At 41.7% G+C, this 26,255-nt stretch overlaps 1 pseudogene; it reads right to left on the reverse strand.

Moving 5' to 3' along the window:
* Positions 1-13,287: 13,287 nt before the first annotated feature.
* Positions 13,288-14,229, reverse strand: LOC112816226 (olfactory receptor 1D2-like; annotated as a pseudogene).
* Between the last annotated feature and the right edge of the window lie 12,026 nt (positions 14,230-26,255).

Below are 26,255 nucleotides of genomic sequence, written 5' to 3' on the forward strand. Positions count from 1 at the left end.
TAGAGTTGTTTATAATCTTCATTATAATTTTATTGTATAAATACAAGTTTTGTAGTGATGTCCCCTCTTTCATGTCCCTTGTTAGAAATCCATATCCAATCTTTTTTTCTTAATTAGCCTGGCTGGAGGCTTTTTGATATTGTTGATCTTTTCAAAGAACCAGGTATTGGTGTTGTCGATTTTTGCTATTGATTTCTTGTTTTCAACTTCAGTCTACTCTAATTTTTATTCTTTTCTTCTGCTAACTTTGGACTTAATTTGCTCTTCATTTTCTGGTTTGCTAAGGTAAAAGCTTGGATTAGTAATTTAGATCTTAGATCTTTCTTCTCTTCTTATGTATGTATTCAAGGCTATAATTTCCCTTTAAGCACCACTTTCACTACCCTCAACAAATTTTGATAAGTTGTGTTTTCATTTTCATTTAGTTCAAAATATTTAAAAATTTCTCTTGAGATTTCTTTGACCAATGTGATATTTAGAAGTTTATTGTTTAATCTCCAAGAATTTTGAGATTTTCTAGCTATCTTTCTGTAATTGATTTCCAGTTTAATTCCATTGTGAGTCTTGGAAGAGCAACTATTGTTTGACTGGTATTATTTTAAATTTGTTAAGATGTGTTTTATGACCCAGAATGTGGTCTATCTTGATAAATACTCCATATGAGCTTGAGAAGAATGTGTATTTGTTGTTGGATGAACTATTCTATAGATGTCCATTATATCTACTTGATTGATGGTGTTATTGAGTTCAATTATATCCTTACTGGCTTTCTGTCTGTTGGATCTATCAATTCCTGATAGAGGGGTGTTGAAGTTTCCAGTTATAATAGTTGATTCTTCTATTTCTCCTTACAGTTCTGTTGGTTTTTCCCTTGTGCAATTTGATCAATCATTTTTAGACATGTACACATTAAAGACTATTATGTCTTCCTGGAGAATTGACCCCTTTATCATTATATAATTTGCTTCTTTATCCCTGATAACTTTCCTTGCTTTAATACTTGTTCTTTCTGAAATTCATATAGTTATCCCAAGTTTCTTTGATTAGTGTTAGCATAGTCTATTTTCTCCATTTATTTTTATTCTATATATGTCTTTATATTTAAAATAGATATCTTGTAGACAACCTATAGTTGAATCATATTTTTTGGTCCATCTGACAATCTGCCTTTCAAGTGGTGCATCTAAAACACTGATATTCAAAGTGATTATTGATATAGTTGAACTAATATTACCATATTTGTTGCTGTTTTCTATTTGTTGTCCTTGTTCTTTGTTCTTATATTTGTTTTCCATTCTCTTTTTGCCTTTGAGGTTTTAATGGAGCATTTCATATGATTCCTTTTACTCTCCTTTCATAGCACATACATTTCTTTTTGCACATACTTTCTTTAGTGGTTGCCCTAGAGTTCACAATACATTTACAACTAATATAAGTCCACTTTCAAGTAATGCTATACCACTTCATGGGTTTTGTGAGTACCTTATAATAGCAAAACAATCCTAATCCTGCCCTCTTGTGCCATGTGTCAGTGCTGTTTTTCATTTCACTTTTACATAAGCATATATATGTATATGTGTATATATATTTATGAGATATACATAAGCATATATAATCAAACACATTGTTGTTATTATTTTGAACAAACTGTTATCTCTTAGATCAGTTAAAAATAAGAAAGGGGCGGCTGGGTGGCTCAGATGGTTAAGCATCTGCCTTTGGCTCAGGTCATGATCCTATGGTCCTGGGATTGAGACCCACATCGGGCTCCCTGATCTGCAGGAAGCCTGCTTCTCCCTCTCCTGCTCTCCCTGCTTGTGTTCTCTCTCTGGCTGTCTCTCTCTCTGTCAAATAAATAAAATCTTAAAAAAAATAAGAAAGATAAAAGTTTTAATTTTACCTTCGCTTAATCCTTTGATGCTCTTGCTTTCTTTATGAAGATCTGAGTTTCTGACCTATATTATTTTCCTTCTCTCTAAAGACGTTCTTTTAACATTTCTTGCAAGGCAGGTATACTAGCAACAAATTCCCTTATTTGTTGTTTGTCTGATAAAATCTTTATTTCTCCTTCACTTTTCAAGGATAATTTTGCAGGGTACAGAATTCTAGGTTGGTGGTGTTTTTTTTCCCCAACACATTAAATATTTCACTCCACTCTCTTCTTGCTTGCATGGTTTCTGAAGAGATGTTGGATGTATGGTGGCCTTATAAATGGTGGTATAGTAGTGGCCTTCTTATCTTTGTTCCTCTATAGGTAGGTATCTTTCCCTCTGGCTTCTTTCAGAATATTTTCTTAGCTTTGATTTTCTGTAATTTAAAAATGATACACCTAGGTGTAATATTTTATTATTTTTAGAATTCATCCTGTTTGGTGATCTCTGAACTTCTGGGATCTGTTATTTGGTGTCTGACTTTAATTTGGGAAGATTCTCAGTTATTATTGTTTCAAATCTTCTGTTCCTTTCTTCTCCTTCTGGTATTCCCATTACCTGTATATTACACCTTATGTAGTTGTCCCACAGTCCCTGGATATTGTTTTTTCAGTCTTTTTTCTTTGCTTTTCAGTTTTGGAAGTCTCTATTGAGATATTCTCAAGTTCAGAGATTCTTTTCTCAGCCATGTTCAGTCTACTAGTAAGTCCATCAAGAACGCTCTTCATATCTGTTACAGTGTTTTTGATCTCTAGCATTTTTTGTTGTTGTTGTTCTTTCTTGGGATTTCTGTCTCCCTCCTTACATTGCCCATCCATTCTTTCATGCTGTCTACTTTATCCATTAGCATGCTTAGCATATTAATCATAGTCATTTTAAATTTCCAGTCTTAAAATTCCAACTTCCCTGCCACGTCTGGTTCTGATGCTTGCTCTGTCTCTTCTTTCTGCCTTTTGGTGTGCATCATATTTTTACCTGATAGCTGGAGATGATGAACTGAGCAAAAGGAATTGCTGTAAATAGGCCTTTAGTAATGTGGTGGTGAGGTGTGAGTAGCAGGAAGTTTTCTATAGTTCTATGATGAGGTGCCCACAGTAAGCCTGTGCCTCCTGACTGAACTTTATTAGTGTTTTAAAATCTTTTTTTTCTAAGTTCATCAGTGGGTTGGGTGGTGAGGGTGTGCTATATTGGGTATTTCTTCTCCCATGTGGAAGGGTAGGGCTGAATAGAGTTGACTATTCCTCTTCTCCCAGAACAGTTAGGCTTTGATAATACTCTAGTAGTTTAGGCTCTGGTTAACTAGTTTCTTCTGAGGGTAGGCCTTGTTAAGAACAGAAGGCTATCTTGTATTTCAAGATGGCTCCTTTTCCTCTCTCCTTCCTGGAAACATGAGGAGATTTTCCTCCAGTATTTATGGAGGAAACCTCACTGAGCTCCTGAAAATAAATCTCACAAAATTTTGGCACCCCTCTTATGATGAGGTCCCCTGGAGTTTTTAACTCTCAGAGTTGTTCACACCTGCAGTAATTGTCAATTACTCTGTCAAGTCTCTGCTCCAATAAGTTATTTTCTGTAATCGCCTGCTGGTTTATCCAGTCTTGGGGGTAATGGTTTGCCTTATGTTCTCACCTGTCTTACAGATCTAGAAGAATTGTGGATTTTTCTGTCTGTTCAGCTTTATACTTGTTGTTAGGATGGAATGGCAAATTCCATGCTCTTTTCATGCAGATCCAGAAACTATGTCCATGGGACTTTTTTCAAGTGCCCAATTTTCAATAGCAACAACAACAAAATCACAAGACATAGAAAGAAACAAGAAAATATGGCCCATTCAAGGAAGAAAATGAATGGGCAGTGTTATGAGACTGAATATGTCCCCCCCCCATTCATATATGAATTCAAATCCCCAATATAAAGGTGTTGGAGGTGGGGCCTTTGGGCAATAATTAAGTTTAGATGAGGCCATGAAAGTGGGACTCCCAAGATGGGACTGGTATCCTTACAAGAAGAGAAGAGAGATCAGAGCTTTCTCTCCATCATATGAGGACATAGCAAGAAGGTAGTATTGGCAAGCCACAGAGAGAGCCCTCACCAGTAACTGAATTTGCTGGAACATTGAACTTGGACTTCCCAACCTTGAGAAATACATGTTTGTTATTTAAGCCACCCAGTCTATGGTATTTTGGTATAACAACTTGACCAGTACCTAAGGCTGCAGAAACTTCTTGGAGAAACACAGACATCAGGCAGGCAAAAACTTTTTAGAAAATTGTCTTAAATATGCTCAAAGAACTAAAGGAAAATATGGACAAAGAACTAAAGGAAATAAGAAAAATGATCTAGGGAAAAAATGATAATATCAACAAAAAGATAGCAATTATAAAAAGGAACCAAACAAATTCTGGAGCTTAAAAAGAAAGTAACTGAATTTAACATGCTGTAGAGGATTTCAACTTCAGATTTCAGCAAACAGAAGAAAGAATTGGCAAATGTGAAGATAGAACATTTGAGATTACTAGCAAGTGAGTCAATATATTCATTATGGGAGTCTCAGAAGGAAAAGAGAGAAAGAGGCAGATTATTTGAAGAAATAATGGCTGAAAACTCCCCAAATTTGGTTTAAGACACGAATTTGCAAATCCATGGAACTCAGCAAACTCCATGTAGGACAGACTCACAAAAGATCTGAATTGAGACCCACTATAATTAATCTATTGAAAGCCAAGGATGAAGAGAGAATTTTGAAAGGCAGCAAGAAAGAAGGGGTGATTCAACAAATACAAGAGATTTGTGATAGGATTATCAACTAATTCCTCAATAGAAATTTTGGAGTTCAGAAGATATTTAAAGTGCTGAAAGAAAAAAAAAACCTGTCAGCTGAGATTTTTATGTGCAGCAAAACAGTCCTTCAAAAATGAGGGAGAGATTAAGATAGTCCCAGATAAACAAAAGCTAGGGATGTTTATTATAACTACATCTGCTCTACAAGAAATGCTGTACTAACAGGGAAATTGATAGCTATAAACGCTTACCTTAAAAAAGAAGGAAAAGGGGCACCTGGGTGGCTCAGTCAGTTGTGTCCGAATTGATTTTGGCTCAGGTCATGATCTCAGGGTTGTGAGGTCGAGTCCTGCATGAGACTCTGTGCTGGGTGTGGATCCTGCTTAAGATTCTCTCCATTCCACTCTCCCCCACCCCCCACTCCCACTTGCAAGCTTGCTCTCTAAAAAAATTTATAAAATTTTAAAAATAAAAATGAAAAAAAAAAGAAGAAAATGGAAGAAGAAAGACCTTAAAACAACAACCTTATACTTTAAGGAAAGCAGAACAATTTAAACCCAAAGCTAGCAGAAGAAAAGAAATAATGAAGATGAGATTGGACATAAATAAAATAGAGAGTAGACAAACAATAGAGAAAATCAATGTAGTCAAAAATTTATTCTTTGAAAAGAGCAATACAATTGAACAATCTTTAGTTAGGTTGACTAAGAAAGAAAGAAAGGAGACTCAAATACTAAAATCAGAAATGAAAATGGAGGAGAAAAGTTAAAAAAAGGGGACATTACTACTGATTTTACTAATAAGGATTATAATACAAGACTGTAAATAATTGTTCACCAATAAATTAGATAACCTAATGAACATGGCTAATCCCTGGAAAGATAACACCTACCAAGACTGAATCATAAAAGAATCAATCTTAACAGACTTGTAATAAGGAGATAAAATCAGTAACCAAAACTTTTTTTTTTAAGATTTTACTTATTCATTTGACAGAGAGAGAGAGAGAGGGCACAAGTACACAGAGTGGCAGGCAGAGGGAGAGGGAGAAGCAGGCTCTCCGCTGAGCAGGGAGCCAGACATGGGGCTCGATCCCAGGACCCCAGGATCATAACCTGAGCCGAAGGCAGCCGCTTAACTGACTGAGCCACCCAGGCGCCCCTGTAACCAAAACTTTCTAAGAAAGTAAAACCCTGACCAAGTGGCCTCACCAGAGAATATAACCAACAATTAAAAAGAAATGAACACCAATCCTTCTCAAAGCCTTTTAAAAAAATGAAAAGGATGAAGTACTTCCAAGCTCACTTTGTAAGGCTAGCACTGCTCTGACAGCAAAACCAAAAACAGTATAAGAAAACTACAGACCAATATTCCTTATAAGAATAGGTGCAAAACCTCAATAAAATAAGAGACCAAATTCAGCAGCATATTGAAAGGATTAGATACCATAGCCAAGCAGTATTCATTTCAGGATGGTTCATCATATGATAATCAACCAATGTAATAAACCACATGACTATCACAGTTGATAAAGAAAATGCATTTGACAAAATTCAACACCCTTTCATGATAGGGAAAAAAGAGTGAACAAAGTAGGAATAGAAGAAAATGTGATTAATGAAATGACATCTGTGAAAAAAACACAAATAATATCATGCTCAATGGTGAAAAACTGAAAGCTTTTCTCCTATGATCAGGAACAAGACAAAGATGCCCATTTTTTGCCACTTTTATTCAATATAGTACTGGAAGTCCTAGCCAGAGCAATTAAGCAAGAAAAAGAAATAACATCCAAATTGGAAAGGAAGAAGTAAAATTTTCTTTGTTTATGGATGAGACAATCTTCTATATAGAAAGCCCTGAGGATTCCACCAAAGCTATTAGAACTAATAAAAATTCAGCAATGTTGCAGGATAAAAAATCAACATATAAAGATCAATTGAGTTTCTATTTACTAACAATGAACAATCCAAAAACAAAATAAAAAACTCAAAGTATCATCAAAAAAATAAAATACTTAGAAACAAACTTATCCAGGGAGGTGGAAGATTTGTACATGGGAAAATATAAAACATTGGTGAAGGTAACTAGACAAGATATAAATAAATGTAAAGGCATCTCGTGTGTGGACAGAAGACTTAATATAGTTAAGATATCAATACTACACAAGTGATCCACAGATTCAGTGCAATTCAATCAACATCCAATGGCTGCTTTTTTTTTTTTTCCAGAAATAGAAGAGTCTATCCTAAAATTCATATCAAGGGACCTCAAATAGCCAAAATGTCTTCAAAAAGAACACATTTGGCAAGCTCATACTTCCTGATTTAAAAACTAACTGCGAAGCTACAGTAATCAAAACAGTGTTTTAGTGTCATAAAGACAGTGGTATTGTACAATGAAATAGAGTCCAGACATAAACCCTCACATATATGGTCAAATGATTTTCCATAGCAGTGTCAAGATCAATGGAGAAAAGATAATATTTTCATCAGAAGGTGCTGAGACACTAGATATCCACCTGTAAAAGAATGAGGTGGGACCCTTACCTCACACCATATCTAAAAGTTAACTCAAAATGGATCAAAGACCTAAACATAAGAGCTAAAATTATAAAGTTATTAGAGTGAAATATAGAGGAAAACTTCACAACTTTGGATTTGGAAGTGATTTCCTAGATATACCAAAGCACAGGCAGGGAAGGGAAAAAAATAAATTGGACTTATTCAAAATTAAACTTTTGTGCTTCCAAGGATACTGTCGAGAGAACAAAAAGACAACCCACAGAATGGGAGAAAATATTTAAAATGACATATCTGATAAGGGATTTAATATCCAAAATATATAAAAACTCTACAACCCAACAACAACAAACATCCCACTTCAAAAATTGCAGAGGACTTCTCTGGAGAAGGTGTACAAATGGCTAATGAGCACATGAAAAGATGATCAATACCACCAATCATTAGGGAAATTTGAATCAAAACTATAGTGAGGGGGTGCCTGGGTGGCTCAGTCGTTAAGCATCTGCCTTCAGCTCAGGTCATGATCCCAGGTCCCAGGATCGAGCTCCACGTCGGGATCCCTGTTCCTCGGGAAGCCTGCTTCTCTCTCTCCCACTCTCCCTGCTTGTGTTCCCTCTCTCACTGTCTCTCTGTCAAATAAATAAATAAAATCTTAAAAAAAAAAGAAACTACGGTGAGATGAGCACTGGGTGTTGTACGTAGGTGATGAATCACCGAATTCTACTCCAGAAAGAAAAAAAAAGTCTGATTCTTTTTGCAGTCACCTCTTAGTCATCAATGCTTTCCATTTTAAATTCATTGTTGAGAATTTTGGGCAATAAATAAAATTATCAGAGAAGGAAAAAGAAAGTAGGTTCAGTGTCCAGCACAGTGCCTGGCACATAGTCAGTGCTCAGTTAACATTCGTTAAATGAATATTGAATATACACATCAATTAATTTGGCATCGGTTTTAGCTTGATGCCAAACCAGTTTCTAGGGATTTCCCATTAAGTGCTCCCATTCGCACTGAAGGATGACCAGAACTACCTCCTTTTATAGTCTGAACTTGGTCAGATGTTGTAAGCTGTATTCATCATTTTATCTTAAAAGGAAAAATATATGAAATTCTTTTGGGCAAAAACAAACAGATGAAAAACCCCAAAAAACCCAAACCCACAGTGAGATACTACTGTAACCAGAGCGCAGGAGTGCAAGAGCACCTGGCTTCCGGACTCCCAAACAGACCAGGTCCCACCACTGGCCACTGACAAAATCCAATGGCAGAGATATAAGTGTTAGCCAGTATGGGGAGAAACTGGAGCCTGTGTGCACTGCTGGTGGGAATGTAAAATGGTGCAGCTACTGTGGAAAAGTTTGGGGGTTCCTCAAAAAATTAAGCAGAATTATTGGATGGTCCAGCAATTTCACTTCTTGGTATGTACCCCCAAAGAATTGAAAGTAGGGACTAGAAACGATACCGGACTTCAGAGCAGCATTATTCACAATAGCCAAAAGGTGGAGACAATTCAGACGTCCAAAGACCGATGAATGGATAAACAAGATGTGGAATATACGTACAATGGGATATGATTCTGCCTTGAAAACAATGGAATTTTGATACATGCCATAATGTGGATGAACCCGAAGATGTCATGCTTTGTGAAATAAGCCAGACACAAAAGGACAAATATGGTATCATTCCCCCTTATATGAGTTTCCTAGAATAATCAAATGTATAGAGACAAAGTAGAATTATGGTTACTAGGGGCTGGGCTAAGGGGGCAATGGAATTATTATTTTTAGAGCCTTTTTTAAAAAATTTATTTATTTTAAAGAGAGAGAGAGAACAAATGGAGGGAGGAGCAGAGGGAGAGGGACAAGCAGATGTGGGGCTCAACCTCACGACCCTGAGGTCATGACCTGAGCTGAAATCAAGAGTCCTACTGAGCCCTCCAGGCGCTCCGGGATTATCTTTTGATGCGGACAGAATTTCAGTTTGTAACATTTTGTAAACATTTCATTTTTAACTGTTTATGTCATTAGATCAAATCCTTTCTTTCATGCTTTCAGATTTGGTGACATGCTTAAAATGGCCTTCCCTGAAGATCTTCACTTATATTGTGTTCTAGGACTTCTTTGGTTTTATTTCTCACTCTGTGGTTTTCAGTCCATTCAGAATTTTGTTATGAGATAAAAATAAACACTTTTTACTTAAATTTTGATTGCCAATTTTGATAAGAATCTCTGTTAATCTTGTCTTCCTTTTTTTTTTTTTTAAGATTTTATTTATTTGACAGAGAAAGACACAGCGAGAGAGGGAACACAAGCAGAGGGAGAGGGAGAAGCAGGCTTCCCGCCGAGCAGGGATGTGGGGGCTCGATCTGAGGACCCTGGGATCATGACCTGAGCTGAAGGCAGATGCTTAACAATTGAGCCACCCAGGCACCCTCCTCTTCTTCCTTCTGCTAATTAGATTGTCATCTTTGTAATGTAGTAAATGATGTGGGAAACAAAGGCAGAAGAGAAATTATTAAATTTCCTTACTATCTACAAGTCCTTGAAACAGGCAGAGTGACATTTCCTCTAGGGACTCAACTGCCTTGATGTTAATACTTTGCTAAGGGCAAAAGGCAATCTGAGCCCAACCCCCAGCACCCCGTGAGTCTACTTTAACATATAAAAATTAGAAATTTCCTTTATCTCTAAACCCCCAAGATACGTGTTGGCAATAATCCGTGTTGGCAGTCATCCCCCAAGCATATGGCCCCTCAGATATATGAGACCCATATATCTGAAGGGTCTCATAACTAAGGTTTTATTAGATGGTAATAAATGGCCTTTTCCCAACAATAGCTAGCAAGATCCTGGAAACCTTGCTTCCAAAATTCCTTAGAGGGACTTGTGCTATCTCTAACCCTCTCCCAACTTGAAAGTATATAATGGCCCACTCCTCATGACCCCAGTGCAGCTCCTTCTGCCCACAGGTCCTGTCCCACCAAAGACATCTCAGGAATTCTTTCTTGGCCATTGGCTTCGAACCCTAAGTCTTTCCTACATCAGTCAATTTTCACATTCTGGCCCACTTTACAGATGATTCTGTGCAATTGGCTGCCACCACCTGTAAGTGGACGGCTGCAGACTACAGCCTCTCTCTGGGACGTCCCTGAAGGATAGTGGTGAAAGGGAATCTTTCTAGTAAGCACAACCTCTATACTCCTCATGAGTATTTCCTTCTTATTTTGTTACGAATAGGTTTGTATATATACACGTATTTTAAGGAAATATCTGTGTTCTCTTAATTGCCTTATTCTCTTATCATGTAACATAAGATGTATTGACTTTGTGTCATTATTTATTAATTTTAAATCATAGTATTTAAACTGTGGGATGTCAAGAGAAAACACTACCGGAGGAGTTTACCTCATTTTCTGGAGAAGGGATTAGTGTATTTTGCCTTGTAAGCAGAATAGTTGTATCGTGTAAAGATGTCATTGTTAAGCAAAAAGGGAGGGAATTTGAAGGTTTGGAGGACTCTTGGCCCATCCATATTGAAACAAACGAGAAAGCCTGTTTGGGTGAGAACACTAGGTGTGGCCATTTTTGATAAGGAGATTAGTATGGATCAGCCTTCTCAACAGAGGCCAAGACTATGGAAGAAGACCATATTTTATTATTACTGTTGCTGTCCTCTGCCATTTTTATTTCTTGTGTGTGTATGTGTGTGCATGCATGTGTGTGTAGGTGTGATAATCTTCTGTCATGGAACTTGAACATGTTCTTTCTTGTCATTCATCTTTTCACTTCTGTGGTAGGCTTTTATTCTATTAATTTTTCTGTAAAAAAGTCTCATGCATGGGGCACCTGGGTGGTTCAGTTGGTTAAGAGACTGCCTTCGGCTCAGGTCATGATCCTGGAGTCCCGGGTTTGAGTCCTGCATTGGGCTCCCTGCTCGGCAAGGAGTCTGCTTCTCCCTCTGACCCTCCCCCTTCTCATGTGCTCTCTCTCTCTCTCACTCTCTCTCAAATGAATAAAATCTTTAAAAAAAAAAGTCTCACGCAGTCAGGTCACTCAATAATTTGTACGTTGAGCCTAGAAACATGTTCTAGGCTTTGGCCTTTTAATAAAACCTATCTGTTGTGGGGGCACCCGGGTGGCTCAGCCTGTTAAGTGGCAGACTGTCAATTTCAGCTCAGGTCATTATCTCTGGGTGGTGGGATCCAGCAGCGTATGGCTCCCTGCTCAGCACGGAGTCTGCTTGATCCTCTCCGTGGACCCACTGTCTCTCTCTTTCAATGTCTCTCTCTCTCTCAAATAAAGAAATAAGTAAAATCTTAAAAATCTTTAAAAAAAACCCATCTGTTGATACTGGATTCTAAAGCTTTATTGTCTGATTTATTTAAAATATTTCATGCTTTATTTTACCACACACATCTATATCAATATAATATTGTGCAAAGTCTGAACAATATGAACTTTCTCCTGTTAACTTTAAAAAATAAAACTGGTTATTTTCCCAACAAAAATGGGTTTAACAGAGTAGAGAATTGCAACCTGGGACACGCAAGTTACAGCAAAACCATAGGCAAGTCTGGGGAACAAAGGGGAAGAATGCTGTTTTATAGAGCAAAGGGGGCGTTGGAAGGGGCTGTTGTAAACACAAAGTCCATTGGGTTAAATTGGGAGTTGGAAGTATGGTCGTTTCTCATTGGCTGGGCTGTGACAGTCTCTCATTGGCTGGGCTGTTGCTGGGGGAGGAGGAAAACCTTTCTTCCTCCTACTGGTGGGAAAGTGGTAGCTAAAGTACTAGGGGCTGCAATTGACCAGGAGTGTAGGGTGTGAGAGCTCCCCCTGCTGGCCTCCTGACTCCCCCCCCCCCCCCGCCCCTTTTCTTTTAAGTAGGCTCGGTGCCCAGTGTGCAGCCCAGCCTGGGGCTTGAACCCATAATCCTGAGATCAAGACCTGAGCTGAGATTTAGAGTCAGCTGCTTAACCGACTGAGCCACCCAGATGCACCCCCCCTCCATTTTAAATGAAGTTTCCTTTTATAAATTTTTACACTTCCAATATTAATTTTCCACAGTGCAAAAAGCATTCAAGATGAAATACAAACCATCTCCTTGGGAAAAATTAAAGTTTCACAATAACTGAATGCCATGAACTCTCCTTTTGCTTTCACTCATACTGCTGTGCTCCCCACAGGGGGACCTCTGACGTGCAGGAGAATTTTGGGATCCTTCTGCTAATGTCATAGCCTCAGCAGTGTGGGAGCATATCAGGTGTTTCTCCTGACACACAGTCCCCATCCAGAGGGGATCAATGTATAAAACACACGTTCATTTTCCTAAAATAACTATGTGGCTTCATATCTATAAAATGTGGCAAAATAAGTCTTGAGTATCATTGCACACCTGCCTGTTGTCTGTTCATTATTCATCCTCTCTTCCTTTCTAAGAGTACTGCCCTCAGTACCCAGCACCAGAGGGACGGCGTGGGTCCTCTGTAGTGGGATGGGGGAGGCACAGGCTCTGGATTCAAAGTGGGTTCAAAGTCTCCTTTGCCACTTCCTACCCATGTGGTCCTGAGCAAGCTACATACTGCTTGCTCTTGGGTTCATATAAGATGGTGGCATGTCTAAGCCTAACCAAAACAATAGCAGCAGCAAAAAATAGTAGCTACATTTCCCAGCCTGCCTTGCACTTAGGGGGACACCTTTGAGAAATGAACAAGAAGCAGCTGTTGGGGCTTCTGAGAGAGCCCTTGCAAGTGGCAAGTCTTTTGGCCCTGCTATTTTCATCCTGCCTGCCGGGGACAGGAAGAGATGGATGGAGCCCCAGCAGCCACCTTAGAAGCGTGGGGTTGATAGCCCCACCCTATCATTAGAGGAGACAGCTAGAAGGAGCCCGAGTTTCTCAGAGATAGAATACATTAAAAATTTCTCTAATTTCAGGCTTCTTCTCAGAAAATAACCTGTCAGTGTGCGGAAGTGGGTGTTGTTGAGGCGATGGCAGAATTGTCTTCCATTTCCTGACATCCTGGACCTCTCCAGGTATCAGCCCGGCACTCACCACTGCTAAGAGGATTTGGAGCCCCTGCTGAAGAGTCTTCTTACAGCCTTCTTCATTTCCTGGTTCCTCAGGTTGTAGATGAAGGGGTTTAGCATGGGGGTCACCACTATGTACATGATGGTTGCTACTGTGTCCTAGGCTGAGAAGGAGTTGGGGGTCGTATGTATACCCCCAGGACAGTTCCATAGAACAGGGTGACCCCAGACAGGTGGGAGCTGCACGTGGAAAATGCCTTGTGCCTTCCTGGGGTGGAGGGGATCTGGAGGGACAGCTGCAGCTATGCAGATGTAGGAGACCACAATGAGCACACAGGGGGCCACAGACAGGACCACGGCGCCCAGGAACACAGGCTGATTGACCCATGTGTTTCAGCAGGCAATCTTCATCAGCAGGTAGGCGTCGCAGTAGAAGTGTGCGCTCTCCCGGGCGGAGGAGCAGAACGTCAGTCTGTTCATGAGGAATGTGTGGACCAGAGAGATGAGGCCTGAGCACGTCCATGTGAATGTGGTCAGTCCCCTACAGAGCTGGCGGGTGATGATGGTGTGGTACTGCAGGGGGTGGCAGATGGCCACGTAACGGTCCAGTGCCATGGCCGCCAGCAAAAAGGTGTCCAGGTTGGCAAAGGAGATGAGGAAGTACATTTGGGTCAGGCAGTGGGGGTAAGAGATAGTCCACATTCCTGCTACGTGGCTGACCAACAGCTTGGGGATCAGGTTGGTGGTGAAGCAGATGTCAACAAAGGAGAGTTTGGTAAGGAAGAAGTACATGGGGGTGTGCAGGCGGGGATCGGAGCCGATGACGAGGATGATGAGTGTGTTCCCGGCCACAGTGACCAGGTACATACACAGGAGGGGCCAGAAAACCACTCGCCGCTGCTCCGGGTCACTGGTGATGCCAAGCAGGAGGAACTCGGTGACTTCTGTCCCGTTCTCCTTCCCCCTGGACATCCCACCGTGGCTCAGGGAGATGACAGGCTGCACACACAAGGGGGAGGACAAAATCCCAGCAGAGCCTGGTCTTGCTGTATGTGAAAAATCAGATCAAAGGTCATTTGTGATCGGATACATGACCAGAATCTTGTACCCATAGTAATTGCTGCTTTTTATCAAGTGTTTATTATGTCCCACTGTGCTAAGGAGTTTACGTGCACGATCTCTCTTAATCCCCGCAAAATAGGTACTCTTATGATTCCCGCTTTCCAGATGAAATAGCTGAGACTCAGAGTATGTAGCTTGCTCAGGACCACATGGGTAGGAAGTGGCAAAGGAGACTTTGAACCCACTTTGAATCCAGAGCCTATGCCTCCCCCATCCCATCACAGAGGACCTGCCCCGTCCCTCTGGTGCTGCGTACTCAGGGTAGTGTCACTGAATCTTTGACCTCAACCCAGCCAGCATGTCCTCTCTAGAAAGGACTTCCTGCCCTGGTTCCTGCCTACTTATCTGACTGCATGCCCTTCCTGCCTCAGAACAGGGCCTTTGCACAGGCTCTTCTTGTCCTAGCATTTCTCTGCACCCGGACCTTCTCATGGCTGATTTGTCACCTTTGAAACTCTGTGGGAGGTTACGTCATTTGTTAACTAGTTTATGGTGGGTTTTCCCCATGAGGCCATGCCCTCCTGAGAACAGGGTTGTGTCCACGCCGTTCCTTGTCGTGTGCCCAGTGCCCGGAACAATCCGCAGCACATGGTCAGTGCTCAACAAAGCCATCAAATAGAAGAATGAACTTTCACAAATGTATTGCACACCAAAATCGACCCGTAGAAAATATGTGGACACCAGGCTAATGAGAAATGTTTTGTTGTGATTAATGAATGCATTTAAGCAAAGAAAATAGCGGGTGTTTCTTTCTTTTCTTTTTTTTAAAGCTTTATTTATTTAAGAGAGAGTGCGTGCACAAGAGGGAGAAGCAGACTTCCCCACTGAGCAGGGAGCCCAACGCAGAACTGAATCTCAGGACTCTGGGATCATGACCTGAGCCAAAGGCAGAGGCTTAACTGACTGAGCCACCCAGGTGCCCCTGCAGGTGTATCTAAGAGCGGAGTGGAAGGCAGGCAGGGTGCAGTCATAGGCAAGCCAAAGGTTCTGTGCCAACAGGAATTTCCTCGAATATATGAATGAGGAGGAATTATGAATTTGGTCTATGTGATCCAGGACATGTGACTACTCTAGACCAGAGGAACAATCCAGACACTGCCTGCTGGTGTATTTACTTGGTTTAGACCCTTAATGTTCTACAAGATATTTCCTATTTGCTGACATTTTAAAAATCAAGGATTACAGGGCGCCTGGGTGGCTCAGTCGGTTAAGCATCTGCCTTCAGCTCAGGTCATGATCTCAGGGCCCTGGGATCGAGCCCCGTGTCGGGCTCTCTGCTCAGCAGGGAGCCTGCTTCTCCCTCTCTCCTTCCCTCCCTCCCATTCCTCCTGGTCCTCTACTTCACACTTCATGTAGTAGATAAGTCAGAGTAATCTATTTATCCATTGGCTTTGAATGATTTCTTTGCCAAAACCTTAATATTAGATATGATTTCTTTTTTTTTAAGATTTTATTTACTTATTTGACAGAGAGAGACACAGCGAGAGAGGGAACACAAGCAGGCGGAGTGGGAGAGGGAGAAGCAGGCTTCCCGCGGAGCAGGGAACCCGATGCGGGGCTCCATCCCAGGACCCTGGGATCATGACCTGAGCCGAAGGCAGATGCTTAACGACTGAGCCACCCAGGCGCCCCTAGATATGATTTCTCAAGACTAATTTTTGCCTCATTATGAACAATATTAAGGCTGTAGCTGAATTTTTGTATAATAGAAATTTCTGGCAACGAATGGATCACCAGGTAGTTCTTTGGTCCCATCATGTTCTATAGGGAATTTGTGTTGTAATCATGCTTTGTATGGTGGGATTTGATCTGTACCATGGAAGTCTGAATTCTTAAGGGACATCTGCAGTTACTTTCATATAACTTGAAGTAAAACAAAATGGCCGAAATGGATGAAATGGGGAGACTTTCATCCATCTGCTCACGCCATCATCAGTCAGGTGTGTGTGGAGCACTCATCTTGTCCTTGTGGGGCCACCAGGGAAGGGAACAGACCCTATATTCTAGGAACATTACTGCCAACCAGAAAGCACTTACTAAACTCAAATTGATATGTTTAAAGCCAATGGGGAGTAGAACTGAGATGTGTTGGAAACTCATGGTGAGGCAGAAGGGAAAAAGGAAAATGTTTTCCCCCGGTCTGTGGGGGAGAACACTGGGAAACGTAAGACAATAAAGACAGCCTTTTCAATATTTTCTTTAAAATTCCACATTGCCTGGTGTTTGCTTCAGGAGCCTTAAGTGGAAACATCAAAAATCCATTATGTTTGTGTAGGACTTTGCACCATGCAGGTCCATGTCCCATTCTCTAGAATTCTCTGCTGCTCACCGGGCAAGACAGGTGACACTGATGCTCTGGCTCACCTTTCGTCTTGAAGTGGATTTAATTGCTTGTTCTCCTTTTCCTCCTCTGTACAATGGGGATGGCCTGTGTGGACAAGGGAGAAGGTGACTGAAAGTCCCTGGCACAGTCCTTCTGTGTCACGTGGATGTCAGCGGGCGGCAGTTCTCAATCAAGCTGCTACACCCTCTCCTCAGGACCGTATCAGATGTCCTGCAGAATGCTGACAGAAGGAAACCCGGAAGCCAGGTCCTCCCTGCACTTAGAGGAGCCGTTAGATAAAAGGTCATGTGACACCCCATGTGAATCTGCTAACCTCACATCCAGGGTGTCTGTGTCTGAGCTTCTTCTCCATTCCAGCTTCCCCTGGTCTCACCTGGCTGCCTGTGCTGATCTTAATTCCTTCCATAGATTGCAGCTCTGGCCTTTACTTCTCTCCTCCGGGGCTGGTGGCAGATTTCATGACTGCCCCACCTGGAGCAGAGCAAGGGTGGCAGGGCTGTGGCAGGTGGAATGGACTGATGCAGCCTCCTACCTACAGGAGAAACTTGCTTGGAGCACCTCTGGAAGTGACAGTGCTCCCACCATGTGCTCTCCCTCGGTGGTGGGCACCCGCTCCTTCCCAGAGCAGCCTGCTTCTCTTTGAACACTTTGGTTAAAAATGTCTATAAATTAGGAATTTAGGGTGATCTCAAGGTCTTATTTGTGGGACTGTGGGGTGTTGTTTGAAGCAAACAATCATGCCATTGTGCAGAAGGTGAGGTCCTGGTTTGGGAACCTGGGACCCACAGTTGCTTGAGCAAGTTGGACATAGATCCACTGTATGAGTTACTGGTGTGACTAAATTTTGCACTTTGTAGTTTCTAAGGGGGTTAATTGATAGCATTCTCAGGCCATGATTCGACAATATTTAAAAGAGTTATGTTGATTCAGGGGTGCCTGGGTGACTCAGTTGGTTAAGTATCCCACTCTTGATTTCAGCTCAAGTCATGATCTCAGAGCTGTGGGATAGAGCCCCGTGTTGGGCTCCGCACTCAGTGGGGAGTCTGCTTGTTTCTCTTCCTCTGCTCCTCCCTCTGCTCTCTCTCTCTCAAATAAATAAATAAATGAAATCTTAAAAAAAAGTTATGTTGATTCAAATGTATAAAGACTTTCCCTATACATGACCTGACTTGCCTTTCTGCAGCCCTATAGGGTAGGTGGGTCAGATGGTAAGTGCGATTACCCCATGGATGATTAGAGCTAAAGATAAGCAAGGTTGGGAAGTATGCTTATGGATTTATGGGTAGCAACCTACTCAGATCTCACTGCTCTGGGGTGTGGGGACAATACCTGGGGTCTGGAGAAGCACAGTCTGTTCTCTTATCCTCTGGGCTGGAACACTGTCCCTTCTATAGATGTGTAGGGATTTTATGTTCCCCACCAAAGTGAATGCACGAAGCTCCTGATTATAGGCAATCCACAGGGAATTTGTCCATGTTCTGCAGATCACAAACAAATCACCTACCCCAGGGGCTCAAGTGGAAAGAAAGGGGATTGCATTCATATTGTAGGTCAGGGATGTAAGAGATTTTCCTTTTGGGAATCTTCCAGGTTAGCTCAAGCCCCAGCTGGAATGTGAGCGTCCATAGACGCACATTCCCTGAAGAGGGCTGGCCATGTCCTTCCTCAGTACTCTCTGCCCTATTTTGCCTTCATCAAAGGACTGAGAGAGAGTTGACAGATCTAAGTCCTAATCTGGAGCAGACCCATCTTATCCTCTGATTATTCTGAATATATATTTGGGCGATTGGTTAGAATGGCATGAGATGTTGGAGAACTATCCATGATGTGATGGGGTGGAAAATGCCAGAAAACAGAGTTTGGGAAGTAGCCTGTGTCATGCTGCTTCTGAGCGTTTGGGGATTAGGGTTCATAATCTCCATGTTGTCTTTGGGGTGGTGGAATGGTTGGATGCCAGGGATGATCTTGGCAGTCATCATGATTATATCTGGGACTGTGCTGAGGAAGGTACCAGGGTCCATATTGGAGCAGAGCCTGGAACTCTTGTGTCCCACATGTCTCCAGCCTTACCTGTACCAGTTGTAAAATGATGTTCTTGGTCTAATTGCCAACATTCCTTCTCTGGTTATAGGATTTATCTAGTCCATATTTATTGGACACCTGCTGTATGATAGGAACTGTTTCAATTCTACAGGAGAGGGAAGAGGGATGGGGTAGGCCTGTGTTCACGCTGCTTTCACCCTAGTTGGGGAGAGAGCACAGCTTACCATGTGTAAATGGTTGGAATACCATATAAAATCAACCCTGGCCTCATGTCATGTCTCTGCCTACAATTTCCGGAAACTGCTCTTTCTACCAAATTCTGAAAGGTATTAAATGGCAGGTGGTATATGAGCATTGGTTATGGGAAGTCTGGATTGTGCTTACGTCACTTGGCTCAAAGTGATTTATTTGTCTATATAAAAAGACCTAAGAAAGAACACAAATGGTCTGCATCCTTCTTGGCAAATATATCAAAAAACAAAGGCAAGACAAACTGAGGGTTTTAGAGGGGAGGGGGGCGAGGTGATGGGTTAGCCCTGTGATGGATATTAAGGAGGGCACTAACCGCATGGAGCACTGGGTGTTATATGAAAACAATGAATCATGAATCACATCAAAAACCAATGATGTAGGGGCGCCTGGGTGGCTCAGTCGTTGGGCTTCTGCCTTCAGCTCAGGTCATGATCCCAGGGTCTTGGGATTGAGCCCCACATAGGGCTCCCTGCTTCACGGGAAGCCTGCTTCTCCCTCCCCCACTCCCCCTGCTTGTGTTCCCTCTCTCGCTGTGTCTCTCTCTGTCAAATAAATAAATAAAATCTTAAAAAAAAAAAAACAACTAATGATGTATTGTATGGTGACTAACATAACATAATAAAATTAAATTAAATAAAAAAAAACAGTTCAAATTGGCCCAGTTAAAAATGAGAGCTTATTGGCTGATGGGATTGCAAAGTCCAGAGGTAGGTCTTCAGGTTCAGCTGGATCCAGGAACTAAAACTATAACATTAGCATCTTATTTCTTCTCCATAATCTGGTCATTCTTTTATGTGCATATTTTTCATTAAATTAAAAAATATTTCTAAAAATCAACAACAAACCAAAGGTGGTGTTGTGCCGAAATATCACTCATATCTCACATTTAAAAATTATAATGAGCCCGACCTAGTAGTTTTTGACTGACAACATGAGATGCCTGAAGTTTCGAGCAAATAAAAGATGGCCTGTTCTGAAAATGGTTTTGGCAAGATGCTGATTACCTCTTTGTGGCTCCCACATGAAAAGTCAATCTAGATAACCGGATTTATTGGGGTCAGAGTTCATCAGTTAGACAACACCAACTTTGATCGACAAAAGGTAAATACAAGACAGAAGGTCATGGCTGGAACAAACTCATCTGCTGAAGGCCGATTGACATTGTGAGACAAAAGTCCATGTGAAGCTTAGCTCCTGCCCTCAAGCATAGGGCGACAAGATACTACGGGCAGGACGGTGACTTACAAGACTCAGGGAAAGGCTTCAGCTCCTAAGTGACAGTACCAGGCTCTCCTGGAAGACTCCATGGCTGTTGTGGCCTTGGAGCAGACACTTGAAGCACAAGTTGGAGGGAGATGGTTTCATGAACCTGGAAGACATCTCATTGCAATGGCCATGACATGGAGCGGTCCCTGCTCCCTTGGGGAGAGCGGTGTCTGAGGAAATGTGCTGGGAAGAGGGATGAACCTCTCTTTCGACATTCTCTGCAAGTTGTTTCAATTGCTTGCGAAGAGCTGGCCCCTAGTGGCTCATTAGTGTGAGGTGGAAGTTGACTATGAGGAGGAGGAATGGTGTCTGTTGGGAGCCCCAGCTGCAGAGAGCAGACCCTGGAGGGTGAATTCCCAGACACAGTCCTGATTTCCTGGCTGCTCCCTGGGAGGACTCCGCCAGCCTGGCCCTGCATCTGCTTCCATCAGGCAGAGGGCACTAGAGGCCCCCAGTGATGTTGAGCTTTAATTTATGATCCGTTCATGTCCTATGAGTGCTTCATGTGCAGGAAACCACAACCAGAAATGACTCACTAGTTCTCACCACAGAGCCTGCAGCAAATCTCAACACACGTTTGTTTCTTCAGTTCAGCTCATTATAAGTTATCATTATCCAAGGAGCCCAGAACCTCCTTCTTTGTATCCACTCCTGTGCCCAATTCAAGATACCTCGATTTTTTTTTAATTGTTTTTCTTCCCCCAATTTTTCTATTGTGGTAAAAGACACATGACCTGAAATTTACTATCTTAACTATTTTGAAGTATACAGTTCAGTGGAATTAAATACATTCATTATGTTGGTGCCACCATCCCCACCATCATCTCCATAATGCTTTTCATCTTGTAAAACTGAACCTCCACCCATTAAACATTAACTCCCCATTTTCCCTCCCCCAGCCCATTCTACTTTCTGTCTCTATGATTTTGATTTCTCTAAGTCTTTTTTTTTTTTTTAAGATTTTATTTATTTATTTGACAGAGAAAGACACAGTGAGACAGGGAACACAGGCAGGGGGAGTGGGAGAGGGAGAAGCAGGTTTCCTGAAGAGCAGGGAGCCCAACGCGGGGCCGATCCCAGGACCCCGGGATCATGACCCGAGCTGAAGGCAGACGCTGGAGGACTGAGCCACCCAGGTGCCCCAAGAGATTCTTAATCTCAGGAAACAAACAGAGTTGCTGGAGGGGAGGGGGTTGGGAAGGATGGGTAACTGAGTGATGGACATCGGGGAGGGTATGTGTTGTCATGAGCACTGGGTGTTATATAAGACTGATGAATCACAGACCTGTACCCTTGAAACAAATAATACATTATATGTTAATTAATTGAATTTAAATTTTAAAAAAATCCTTGGAATTTCCTGTGAGGAGGGAGCTATAAAATGCCTTTTGTTATGTTAATGAGATGACTCTGGGAAAGCACCTGAGGATGGGGTGGTGGGTACCATTGGAGCCAACCAAGAGATTAAAGGGTTGAAACTTTCAGCCTCAACCTCTCCCTCTAACTGACCTCGGGAGGGCAGAGCGCTAGAGATTGAGTTCAGTCACCAATGGCCAGTGATTTAATCAGATATGTCTATGTCATGAAGCCTCCTAAAAACTCAAAAGGACGGGGTTTGGAGAGCTTCCAGGCTAGTGAACACGTGGAGGTGTGGGAAGAGTGCAGGGAAGGTCCATGCCTTTTTCCCATACCTTGCCCCCTGCATCTGTCAACTCAAATAAAGAGGTAAACTGAGACAAGCTCCAGAAATCGAGTTTATTCAAGAATAGCAGAGGGATTGCAATTCAGGAAATGCAAGCTGCAAATGAGTCTGCTGAGGGTTTGGGGTGGGCTGTCTTTATGGGCAAGGAGCACAAAGAAGGGGAGTCCTGTCAGAGTCCAACCACTGAGTACACTGGTTTGAGGATGGGGAGAGAGATTCTTGGCAGATAGTCATCAGTCAAGGAGGTAAGTTTCAGTCTTCTGTAAATCAGGCATTTATAGGAAATCAGTCTCTCGGTTAAGTTTTGTTATACTGAGGACACCTGTATGAGATTCTCCATTTCATACCTCCTGTTTCCTTTTAGATTGAAATCCTTTCACACCTGTCTTCCAATTGGCAGCGCCTGAGTTCTATCCTATTACAATCAACTGGTGATCTACTAAGTAAAAAGTTTCTCAGAGTTCTGTGAGCCACTCTGGCAAATTAACAGAACTTGAGGAGGGGGTCCTCTGAATCTCCAATTTAAAGCCGGTTAGGAAGCATAGGTAACAACCCAGATTTATCACTGGTGTCTCAAGTAGGGACAGTCTTCTAGGATGGGACCCTTACCCTGTGGGATCCGATGCTACCTCTGGGTAGAAGGTGTCAGAATTGAGTTGAATTGTAGAAACATCCAGCCAATGTTGGATAAAACCCTCACACTGGCGTTGGTGTTGGGTTGAAAGTTGGAAAGGGGCAGGTCAATTCAGCTGTAGCTCGGCTGAGTTGCTAATCACCACCGTTGAGGTAAGAGACTTACCAGTTATTTCCTGAGCAATTTTGACATGTATGGCATGAACACTGTGTAAACCTGGTGAAGACAGTGGATTGGCCTCTGATTTGGGGAGGCCAGGGGAGAGGTGGGGGACATGGTAGTGATGGAAAGAGAGAGAAATTGTCTGCAGATGGTTCTGCATCTGCCTTAGACTCTCTCTAGTTGCATATTTGTTACTGTCCCACTATGATGCCCTTGCCTTGCATTCCCAGCCTTCTGTGTTTCCTCAAATTTCTTTTCTTTTCTTTTTTTAAAGATTTATTTATTTATTTGAGAGAGAGAGAGAAAGCGCATGTGCACACATACACGTGTGTGAGCAGGGGGAGGGGCAGAGGGAGAGGGAGAGAATCTCAAGCTCTCCGCTGAGCATAGATTCCTCCATTGAGGAGGTGCCCCTCCTCAATTTTCTATCTTTAATCATAGTTTTAATTTGGTAGGTGTACCTGCTGATTTAATATACATATTAAATGCATATTTTTAATACATATATTCCTCTAATATTTAACATATTTAATTATTAGTTAAATATATTATTCAATAAAATCAATATTTTATTTCTTATATAATTTGTTACATAATATGTAATAAGTATTTTTAGTATTTTTATATTTATAAATACTTATAATAGATACAATCTTCATAGCTTATATTTCAATGTAATTATAATTATGTTATATATAATATATAAATACATAACTTATTATTAAAATGTTATAATAAATACAAAAAGTAAATATTAATCTTGTATATAATTAACAAGTTCCCCTAATATTTATTGGAAAGCAGTATAGCTGAATGGTGAAGACTGTGCATTCTAACCCCATCCCGCCTGGGTCAACTCCTGTCTTTTGTGGTTACTGTGTATATTACACAATATACACAATTACTGAATTACTTAATTACTCTTAATTACTGAAATTCCCTGTGCCTCAGTACTCATCTGTAACATGGAGATATTAATACTGCCCACTAGGAGTAGTTGCAAAGATTAAGGGTTTTGATGTACACACAGGAACTTAGAACTATATCTGGCATGCAAGTCCTCTGCAAGTGTTTGTTGTTTTCTTTACATGTACAGCGTTCCATCTCCAGGTACAATCTGTGTTGTTAGAATTTTTAGTATTTTCACTATTTTCTTCATCTTAAGGGAAAGGATGTGCCCTAGGATGGCAGTTCAGATTGCAGGGTAACAAAGGGGAGGGGGAAACATGTTATTGCAGGCTCCCAGTCTCTGAACAGAAAGGTGGGGGAGAAACAAGGGAAAACAAATCTGGCACCTAGCACTAAGAGAGGTTTATGAGTCAAACCAACATGGTAAGAATTCTGGAACATAATTAGAGCATGTGTTCAGCTCTCTGCAAAAGACAGTTCAAAACTTCTGGTAGATTGATTACTCATCTTCTGCCATTTCTGAGGTATGGAAGAGGCAGAGGGAGGTTTCATGATTGACCTTGAAGGAGTTCAAGAGCAAGTCTCCCCAAAATGTGCCATTTTGCATATGGACTATTTTGAGTTGAAGACAATTGAGACCCTGTGGGCTTAAGAGAAACTTTTCCTGCTACTTAACTACTTAGAATACTCTAAATGGGGTCTTTCCCAGAACTAGAGTTATTACAGGAGATAAATTTTATCTGAAGGAACTGTCTATATGACAGGGCAAATATCTAATGATCAAATACCAGTTCTTCTTATTGCCCTGTGAGTTGCCCTCCTCCCCTTTCAAGCCCCAGGCCCTGTCCCATTCTTAGCTCAGAATGGCATATATATCTCATTTTGCCTTTCTGCTTTGGAACCTCTCATGTATGTGGGGTTCTCGTACTTAGGAAATTAATTGGATTTTCTCCTATTAATCCATCCCATGCCAATTTAATTCTTAGGCCAGTCGCAAGAATCTTTAAAAGGTAGAGGAAAAATTTTCCTCCCCAACAACCTTGATTTGAAGGCACAAATGGAAAACCAGGGCAATAAAGGAGTCTACATGCCTGTGTTCCTCCCCTGACCCCCTTCTCTCTTCTCTGTTAACATCCTGTCTCTCCATTCCCATCTTCCATGTGTCTATTATTAAGTTCCTGGAATCCCTATTTCACTGAGGACTCAGTCATTCAGCAAAAAATTTGTTTCCATTTTTTTTTTCTCAGTGTTACGGACAGACCAAAGACTGTGATTAAACCAATTATGTGCTCCCAGATTTCCAAAAGGAAAAAAAGGGGGGGGCGGTATTTTCAATTGGGTTGAGTTGGATTAAAAGTCCTATTTCAGTAGGGTTGAGAAAATGATAAGAGATTAGGTTATAGGAAAAGATAGTAGAAATGATTTCTAAAAGCTTGGGACTTAGGAGAATGAAAGCAAATATGATAGCAAATAGAATCTTATTATTTTCAAGATGGGAGCGATGTGTCTGTGTTTATAATAGTGAAATAATACTGAAGGGAGGAGGGCAGTGAGGTGGGAGAGGGAAGGTTATGGCTGGTGTGGCCAGATCAGTGGGACACTGGGATGAAATGAGATGCAAAGTGTCCAGAGAGGAAGAGCAGTGCTTCTGTCCTTAAACAGGAGAGATATCACTTGAGAGCACAGCCAGGGAAATCTGTGTGGATAAGAGGATATGGAGGGAATTTTTTCCACCAGCCTGCATGTTCTTTTTTTTTTTTTTTTAAGATTTTATTTATTTTCTGACAGAGAGAGACACAGTGAGAGAGGGAGCACAAGCAGGGGGAGTGGGAGAGGGAGAAGCAGTCTTCCCGCGGAGCAAGGAGCCCGATGCGGGGCTCAATCTCAGGACCCTGGGATCATGACCCGAGCCAAAGGCAGATGCTTAACGACTGAGCCACCCAGGCGCCCCCAGCCTGCATGTTCTTAATGAAGCTAGGGGAAAGTGATGTGCTGAGGGGTTGGGGAGGCAGAAGCTACAGGGTCTGAGGAAGGTAATGAAGCTTTCAAAAAAACCAATAAAGGAAGCAAAGCTTACTGTGTGTCTGTAGGAGGCAGTTTTGAGGGCTGGGCTGATGGTAGGGAACTTGCATTTTGACTGGCAGTGTGGTGAATTGCTCCAGCAGCAACGAGCATCTCAGCGTGAATGGAGGAGGAATGCAGATGTAAGGTAGAATCTGGGCAGGATTCTGCAGGGATGTTGGGACGTTCTTGGAAGTCAGTGGGTAATCCTTTGGTTTTCTTCTCTGAGAGATTACCAATATAAAGAGGGTGAAATAAATAGATCGATGGCTTTTCTTTTTGTCAATACTCCTCTAGTCCATCCTCCTTGGCAATCAACTACAGCTCCACAATTGAATGATACTGTGCATTCATCAGCTGATGCATGTTACTATTTTTGCTTGAGGGTCCTGGCTCTTAATGGCTTCCAACTCTTGTAACCAGCCTATGGTATGTTTGTGGGTGTAAGGGAGGAAGAAGCGGACTTTAGACCTAAGTCATATGCTCTACCCCAGTACAAACCA

The sequence above is a fragment of the Callorhinus ursinus genome, unplaced genomic scaffold (assembly GCF_003265705.2).
Source record: "Callorhinus ursinus isolate GAN/ISIS: 27379988/994484 unplaced genomic scaffold, GSC_fseal_2.0 scaffold81, whole genome shotgun sequence".
Taxonomy (NCBI): Eukaryota; Metazoa; Chordata; class Mammalia; order Carnivora; family Otariidae; genus Callorhinus; species Callorhinus ursinus.